Source organism: Galeopterus variegatus, unplaced genomic scaffold (genome assembly GCF_000696425.1).
Source record: "Galeopterus variegatus unplaced genomic scaffold, G_variegatus-3.0.2 Scaffold5551, whole genome shotgun sequence".
NCBI lineage: Eukaryota > Metazoa > Chordata > Mammalia > Dermoptera > Cynocephalidae > Galeopterus > Galeopterus variegatus.
Window position 1 is genome coordinate 9,692 of NW_007731662.1, and position 8,082 is coordinate 17,773.

The 8,082-nt window shown below is 41.2% G+C and overlaps 1 pseudogene; it reads left to right on the plus strand.

Annotated features, from left to right (window-relative positions):
- The first annotated feature begins 6,026 nt into the window (after positions 1-6,026).
- On the plus strand, positions 6,027-6,485 carry LOC103605029 (annotated as a pseudogene).
- Positions 6,486-8,082: the final 1,597 nt, after the last annotated feature.

Here is an 8,082-nt window from a genome sequence, read left to right on the forward strand (position 1 = left end):
GTGAATGAATGATTGTGCTGGGACTACTTTCCTAGCTGTTAGTGAGCAGGACTTCCCCTACCCCCACATATTTTACAGTAAAGTATTAAATCAAAAATACAGGGCTGTTTATTTCATGATTTCTTATCTTCCTGTAATTTTCTTGTGGTCATAAATGATTTGTTTTTGTCACCCCACTCCCCAGTGACCAAAAGAGTATCTAATGCAAAGTAGATGCTCAATAATTATTTTTTGAATAAATAATGATTCCAGCTACCCAGTGTGTGAGTGTTGCAGGATGCCTACCCCATAAATGACCTGGCATAGAATCCCCTGCACCCAATCAAAATCAAGGCTACTTTTTGCTTTCTAAGTTCTCATAGCCCTTTTGCATCTGCTTTCTCAGCATTTCCCAAACTCGAGTCATTCTCATCGTCCCTTCAGAATATTGCTCGGGGCTGGCCAGTTAGCTCAGTTGGTTAGAGTGCAGCCTTGTAACACCAAGGTCATGGGTTCAGGCCCCCATGCAGGCCAGCCACCAAAAAAAAAAAAAAAAAAGGAGTACAGAATTTTGTTCTGTCAACCACCTCCACTATGATTTATTTAACACTTTTTTTTAAATAGCCTCACTTTATAATTTAAATACATGTCTTTTAAAAGGAAGCTTTATCACTACTATATATTGAAAGTCAGTATCACTCATAACAGTACATTCACAACTATGAAAATCTAAAAATGTGCATCCACATACTCTCTAAATTCATGAGGTATATGCACACACACTGGGAAACAATTCTGCATTACTCAGTTTTCTCAACATCCCTATGACGTAGGTAAGACAGGACAAACCATGGGCCCAGAGAATTTAGGTAGCAGCCCAAGCAAGGTGGCAGCCACCTACAGGCAAACCTCGACTGGAAGCCAGGACTTCTAAACCCTAGGCTAATGCCTCTGCTGTCTTGATCCTTGTATCTGCAAGTGTGCTTGACAGTCCAGAAGCACCAGCATCAGCTACAGGCTTGTTAAAAAGGCAGATGCTCAGGACCCTCCCCAGGCCTACTCAGTCTCAATCTGCATTTTAACAAGAGCCAGTTGATTCATATGAACAAGTTTGAGAAGCCCTGGTCCAGAGCGATGGTTCTCTAATGTGGCAGCACATGACAGCCATCTACGAGACTTTAAAAATACTGTTGCCTGGGCTCCTCCCCCAAACAGTCTGATTTAAGTATCTGGGGTTTGGCATGGGCCTGGGGATTTTTTTAAACTCCTCAGCTTATAAAAAGCTGGTAGGTTACAAGCAAGGGAACCCTGTTAAAGAAACAGGGGTCTTGATCAGTGGTCCTAGAACTTTAGCTGCAAAAGAACCAGGTGGAAGGCTTAGCCCCACTCCTAGAGTTTCTGATTCAGTAGATCTAGCATGGGGCCTGAGAATTTGCATTTCTAACACTTTCCAGGTGACACTGATGCCACTGGTCCAGGGACCACATTTTGAGAATCTCTGCTAGAATCATACAAAGTCAAAGCTCAAACTCGTTCCAAGAACTTCTCTAGGCTTGCATGCAGGCTATAGACGAAGTAAGCATCTGAAGGGTGAAAAAAACCTTAATTATAAAATGTTTAAGGTATTTCATCTGTGCTCTCATGTGTTCATATTTCCCTCAATATGAAAATGTCATGAAGTAGTCCCCCCACTTGCTTCTTTTAATCCTTATAATATAACTTTTCCACCCCAACAAGGTCTAAACATAAATTGTAAAAATATCTTGGGATGCAGTCCCTGGAAAAGCCCAAAGGAAGTCAGCTTCAGGGTTCCAAACCAGGTGGGCAGGTGCAAAGTGTGTCGCCTGGGTGTGGCTGCAGGCATAGCCCTGGTTTGGACATTTGGCTGAAACCACAGCTCCGTTTTTATCCCCAGGATGCCATCCCCAACTACTCTGAGGAGTGCCTTGAAACCAGTGTTAGCACTAGGACGGCATGTTTGCCTGAAAGTTCTTTGCCTTTGCATCGGATCTATTATATGGGAACAAAGAAGAGACTGACTGACAGATTTCTCTTTTAAAAATCAATCTCAAAAATGTTCTGTGGCAAAGCTTGAATAGAGTGGGGGTGTGGTAGGTAATTAGGTTTCTTCCAAATTTAGTTCCTATGACTTATGTTACTCCTGCTCTTACTGGAGCAAGATTTTTATGTGGGAGCAAGTACTAGTCTGGATAAAGATATATAATTTGGGTGAACAGATATGATATTGATGGGGGGGAGGATGGGTGGGAAGAGGAATTGGTAAAGGGACACAAAAATCAACTGCATTGTATATTGATAAATTAAAATAAAAAATAAAAATAAAGATAAAATAGGGATATTAATAGAGGCAGTGAAGAAATTGTGAGGATTAAGTAAATAATATGGGTACTATATGTAAAGCCCTTAGTGCCTGCCACATAATAAAACACTCAATAATGTTAAAAAAAAAAAAAAGAATATATAATTTGGGGAATTGGAATCTCCTGCAAATTTTCAGAATCTTCTCCATTCATTTCATATACAATGTTTTCTAGAACTAAATCACCAGATTTAAAAATCACACAGTTTATTTTTCTTCTTTCATAATGAGAGTGGGGGTTTTTTGGTAAAAATCAATAATAATTTAAAGTAAAAATCTTAGATGATTTAAACCTATATTGTAAATTTCTTCTAAATTAAGATTAGAAGTGGCCCATACCATAGTGTTCAAAGTTGAGATTTTGATCTTGTTTATTGTCATATAAGATGTTGCATAAATTGTTAAAATAATTTAGATTTAAATACATATATGAATATATATTGTATTTTGTGACCAAATTACAATTTAAAAATAAGTAAATAAAAATCAATCTCCTCAACTCCGAGCACATTATCGTTATCCATCTGTCTCATTTTGGTTTTTTTCCCTCTTATCTAGAATCCTTACATTCACCCTCCCTACCCCATAGGTAACCGCTCTGTATGTTCAATATATATTCTTTTTTTTTTTTTCCTGTTTGTCTTTTTCCGTGTCTGGCAACGGATCGCAACCCTCAGTGTCGCCCCCGTACCGGACCGGGACCGGCAACAGGATCGCAACCCTCGGTGTTGCTCCTGCGCCCCGCTCAGCCAGTGAGCGGGAACCGGTCTGTATGTGGGATCCGAACCCTCGGCGGGAGCGCCGCCGCGCTTCTCAAGCGGCGCACCACAGCAGTGCGCCACCGGGCCGGCCCATATATTCTTAAATATGCATGTATCCCTGTAGAGATAGCCAGGGTTGTTTGTGTGCAGATGTGATGTTAAATTACATTATGGGGGCCGAGCCCGTGGCGCACTCGGGAGAGCAGCAGCGCTCCTGCACAGTGCGGCCGGTCTCAAAAAGGACAAAAAAAAAAAAAAAAAATTACATTATGGCATCCTATTATAAATCTTTTTTTTTTCTTCTTGCCACACTCGACATCATATTTTTAAGACCTAGTCGTGTTACTTTATGTACACTACGGTGTACCCAGCACAGTTCACTTACTGAGATGTCTCCTTTGCACGTCTGTTTCTCACGCTGAAATCAGCGAGCTTTTGAGTCAGAGCATTTAGGACTAAGCAAGACTGTTCACTGGAGTTAATCTGACACCAGATGCATTCATCCCCCTTTTAGAACTGTAACTAATTCCTTTCCACTCCATTTGCCCATGCTCACTAGCTGGCATCACAGGTGTCTTCTTTAAAAAAGAGAAAGATCTCGTCCCTTGGTTTCTTGACAGTTCCTTTTTTGGGGGGGTCTTTTTCATGGATTTGGCACCAAAAGGCAGACATGGACTCATTCAAGAGAAAAGTTTCTTTACTATCTATGATTTATCCTTGCTTAAACAAGATCACTCCAGCCTGTGGAAAAGTATTTTTTAAAAATAAGAAAAGTTACCTCAATCTTAGATGACAGAAAGTTTCAGATCAAAAGTAAAAAAAATAGTAAAATTGCTTATCGAAGAATTTCCTGTTCTTAATCTTCCTTACTCCTTTTGCAGATGTAAGTAATAAATCCGAGACCAGATTCTCTCTCCCAAGAGGTGAACTCCCAGCAACGCCCACGAGGAGGGAATTTGGCTCATATAGTAAAACTTAATTAAAATGCATAATGTCCACATGTACACGAGAGATAAAAAGAAAGCTTCTTTGGGCATGTTTCCAGCCCAATCTTTCAAAATATGTGAAATGGTATTTTTTAATCATCTATACCACATAAAATGACAAATATAAGATACTAAGATTTAAAGTGTAAATCATACTTTCCAAGGACTCAAGATGCTGGGATGAGCACTTCACAAGTTATATCTGCATGTTTATAATGTGCCAGGCGCTATATTAAGCATTATTCGTGTTTTCCCATATAATCCTCATAAGCCTATGACATACATTTTTTTTACCGCTCTTTTAAAGATGAAAGACCTAAGACTAGAGATAAAATAAAAAGAAAACTTTAATCCCTTTAAGCAAGATTAGCTCCTTCCCCCAAGCCAAAAAAGTACTCTCATGTCTCCCTTGCGTTACAAAAACACCCTTTGACGTGTTTTTCCCTCTAGAACCCATCCTCCCTCTCCTCTCTGTCTTCAGACAACATCTGGAAGGCTCTGTCTACGTTCACCCCTCCATGTCTCTCCTCCTTTCCCCGCTCAGCCCCTTGCGGTCTGGGTGCCTCTCAGGGACACGAAACAGAAAGCCATTTCCTCGGTCCATAACCAGCTCAAACTTGACCCACGCTGAACCTGTGGCCCCCTCCTCCGCCCCCTTTATATTCCCTCCTGCCTTGATTTGACCTCTCCTGCACTATCCACTCTCAGTCTCTACCTCTTTTTGTGTCTTTCTGGGTCGCTTTGCCAACCCCTCTTCTGCACAGCCCTCATTCATCCAGGCAGGACACAGCTTCCACCTTAGCCTCTTCCCTTAGTTCTAACTGGTGGCCCCCGAGTCCCTCTAGCCCCAACACTGGAGCCTGTGTCTGCCACGGCGCCTTGGCTGCTGCCCCCCAGTGGGGTTATCGCAAGTGCCTGTCTAGGCCTCCAGCTCTGCCTGTCACCTTATTTCCCTATGTTGGTCATTTATTAGTGTGTGAACCTGGACCTGTTTCCTTCTGTATAAAACAAGGAGCATGACCCAGATTTGTTACTAGCATCCTTTCTAGCAGTGTCATTCTTGCATAGTTCCTCTCCACAAAGAATAAATTCAAGACTCTTCATTCCATCTAGCATTCAAAGACCTCCACCCTATGCCCTCAGCCTTCTCTCCCTACCTCCTCGTCCCATAGAACAGCCAACAGACCTCTCAGCCTTTCCCCAAAACAGAGCCCGAGGTGCTTCTATGCCTTAGCAAAGCTGATCTCTCTGCCAGGAGTGTCCCTCTCAATATCTGCTTACCAAGGTCCTGGTTCAGCTCAAAAAACCTTCAGTCCTACAAGGAGTCTTCCCAGTTAAAAACCATTCCCCTGCTGCAACACTTGAGAGTTCTTTTATGGCTCTGCTAGTCGTCTCCGTAGTGTCAGGGTCCCCTGAAGGTGGGCACTCCTAGACCATCCACATTGGAAATACTGAAGCAGATTAGTCTCCAGGCCTGGAGCCAGACAGCTGGATTCAACTTTGAACCCCACCTCCTACTAACTGTATGACCTTAGGCTACTTAACATGCCCAAGGCTTAATTTTTTCTTTTGTAGAATAGTAAATAGTGCTGGCCTCAAAGGCCATTGTAAGGATTCAATGAAATTATATATACAAATATCTTCATGACGTATTTTTAAACTATGTCTAAATTGTCTTTAAAGGTTTAGTATAGTTCCTGACACATGTTAAATAAATGATAAACTGTTAGTTATTAATTCTGTTGCTGTTGTTACTGGTTTTATTTTTCTAGCCCCGGACACAACAGCCTACAGTGGTTGCAAGAAGTGACATAATGATCCTAAAAAGGAATAGAAGCATACCTGGTCACCTTTTTTAATGAATGCAAAGTCAGCTCCAGATTGTCTATTTGAAAAATTAACTTTGACCCTTTTCACAAGATGGTACCAAAGGTAAAGAAGGAAGCTCCTGCCCCTGCCAAAGCTGAAGCCAAAGCAAAGGCTCTGAAGGCCAAGAAGGCAGTGCTGAAAGGTGTTCGAAGCCACAAAAAAAAGATCCACACATCACCCACCTTCCAGCAACCCAAGACACTGTGGCTCCAGAGTCAACCCAAGTATCCCAGGAAGAGCACCCCCAGGAGAAACACGCTTGAGCACTATGCTGTCATCAAGTTCCCCCTGACCCCTGAGTTCACCGTGAAAAGAGAAGACAGCACACTTGTGTTTGTGGTGCATGTCAAGGCCAACAAGCACCAGATCAAATAGGCTGGGAAGAAGTTCTGTGACCTTGATGTGACCAACCTCAACTCCCTGATCAGGCCTGATGGAGAGAAGGCACATGTCTGACTGGCTCCTGACTAGGACGCTTTGGATCTTACCAACAAAACTGGGATCATCTAAACTGGGTCCAGCTAGTTAATTCTAAATATACATTTTTTTTCACCATAAAAAAAAAAATGAAAAACTTTAAGGGCCACAGTGTGGTGGGGGCAGGGCAGGCTGTGCACACTTAATTAGCATAGAAGTTTGCATGAGGTTTTTTAAAAACAACATTGATTTTCAGTATCAGAGGGTGGAAGCTGGAGGAGCAAGACAATTAAAGAAAGTTGAATTCATGGTGCCATTTTTGGCAAGAAGAATAAAAGTCAATAAATTGTAATAGTCACATGGCCTTAAACTTCAGAGATGGCCAAAAAGATTATGCACCAGTTGACCCAAAGAGCTGTCCGCTTGCCTCTCAGGCTCACCTCCACCCTTTCCCTGACTCAGGGAGTAAACCACAGGTGCCTCCCAGCACTCTGCACCATATGGTCAGGAGGGAAGCACCCAAACCACAAGCCTGCAGGTGGATTTTGTTCTTGAATTTCATTCTCCAGGAGAGAGCAGGGGCTTGGGGTGGGGGAGTGGGAGGGCGGAAGCAGAGGGAGATCTAGGAGTAAATAAGTCCCTAAGATAAAAGCTATAGTATTTTACATGATTACTGATCCCTTTTTCTAGATCATTTCTCCTACCAACTTTGCTGCAACAGATATAAGAGTTGGCATCCTGCCAGCTCTATGAAAATATGAAAATCTAATCATTTTTTCCATACCTTTGAACCTGATTTTCTCTTTTCCTGGCAAAGCCATATTTTTTGCATCTAATTAGCCACTTTTTTATTCTTTTCCTTGCCCTCAATCCACCAAACCTGTATCTTCTCATGTACTTAGCCATCTGCAGTTCAGAGTATGCTTTCTCATTCCCTCTCTTTAAGTAATTTCTTATTATAGGATAGGTCTGGAAGAGATAGGAGAAAGATTTTCATTGCTTTCCTGTGCTTTCTAATTTCTCAAACATCTTATTTTGATCATTTATATTTTATCTTCATAATACCCTTACATATGTACAGCAGCTTCAGTGCCTGAAGATTGAATAGCTGGTTCAGTTGCATACAGTATTTCAGTGCAGAGGATTTAGAACATTAATGGGGAATCAAGACCCCACATTCCTTTTGAAGTCCATCTTTTCTATTGGATTTGCCCTTTGATGAACACATTGGACTGTTCTGGATGTCACAGAGAATACTTTAATAGCCAAAGATAGTCTCCAGTTTTCAACATTATGACATATGTCACTTTGCCAAAGCTCAACCAGAAAAAGAGAAAAATTACAAGAAAGCTGATGAGAAAATATTACTTCACCAAGCTTCCAGAGAAGAACCACTGGTTAAGAAAAAAAAGGAACTGGATGGAGTTGTTTTTTTTTTTTTTAAAGAGGTGTGTAGTCTTATAAAATTTAGGATGACTGTGGTGTCATAATAATTCTCACTCCAGGGAAATAATACAAATTTCATTCTTCAACATTTGAAAAAAGTGATAATAATGGAAGGTGCAAACTTTCTTAATTTGCTAAGAATTTGCATCATTGAGAATTTTAATATTTGAGTTTTCTTCCAATACAGAACTGATTTCCACTTGGGGAAACACATAATTTTATATAGCTTCATAAAACCCTGCTT